Source organism: Penaeus monodon, chromosome 23 (genome assembly GCF_015228065.2).
Source record: "Penaeus monodon isolate SGIC_2016 chromosome 23, NSTDA_Pmon_1, whole genome shotgun sequence".
NCBI classification, from domain to species: domain Eukaryota; kingdom Metazoa; phylum Arthropoda; class Malacostraca; order Decapoda; family Penaeidae; genus Penaeus; species Penaeus monodon.
This window is the reverse complement of record NC_051408.1, coordinates 17,761,779-17,762,664: the sequence shown is the minus strand read 5'-3', so window position 1 is coordinate 17,762,664 and position 886 is coordinate 17,761,779.

The window sequence follows — 886 nt, the reverse complement described above, 5'->3', positions numbered from 1 at the left end:
GCTGACAACAAAGTGGTTATAAAACATGACAAAAACCAGGAAGTAGGCAAGTCCAGCATCAGCAGACATAAAGTACAAAAAAATACACTGCCTTATTTCTGTGTAAAAGGAAGGAAAATAGAATAAAGTTTTCTCTTTTTTTCTTTTGCATCTCCAAATAAAAAGAAAAGAAAAATAATCCACAAACCAAGGCATAAGAATAAATCATTATACAGATTTAACAACAGGGCTATTGATCAATGATCAACTGACCCTCATGTGCATTTTTGCTATTCACCGGTTTGTGTTTATACCAGGAATGTGACAAGGAGTTGGGAAGAGGAAGAATATAAGCTCTGAGTAAACAGAGGAAATGTAATGGAGAAGAAATAAGGAACGCAATAAAACAGGAAAGGAATTTGATGAAAGGACAGTAAGAATGCTGGCAAAAATTAGTGAAAAGGAAATGTTGATAATAAAAAAATATAACATCGTAAGGGGAGTAGGATGAAAACAATACATTGTGACAATTGCTGAAAAAGCTATGAATGAGAATGAATAATTTCACATGGTAAAAATAAGTTAGACACACTGATTTTACTGTGTATAAAAAAGGATTGTAAAATCATAACAGCAATTATTCATTCTGCTTTGTGAAATGCCTTCCTCTCATTCACACCTTTATAAGGGAAGGAGTCAGGGTTAAATACTGGACTTGCCTCCTGAAGATGCTTTGCTGCAGTAATCGCAGTCACAGACTACATATGTCGACCACTGATTACCTGAAGACCACAAACTCAATGTAAAAAAACATTTTCCCTTGACGAGCAGATAGTCTACAATATTTTTGTATTTTATTTTTTCCCCATTCATTTTCTAGAATTTATCCCAAAATCCCCACCCCCCC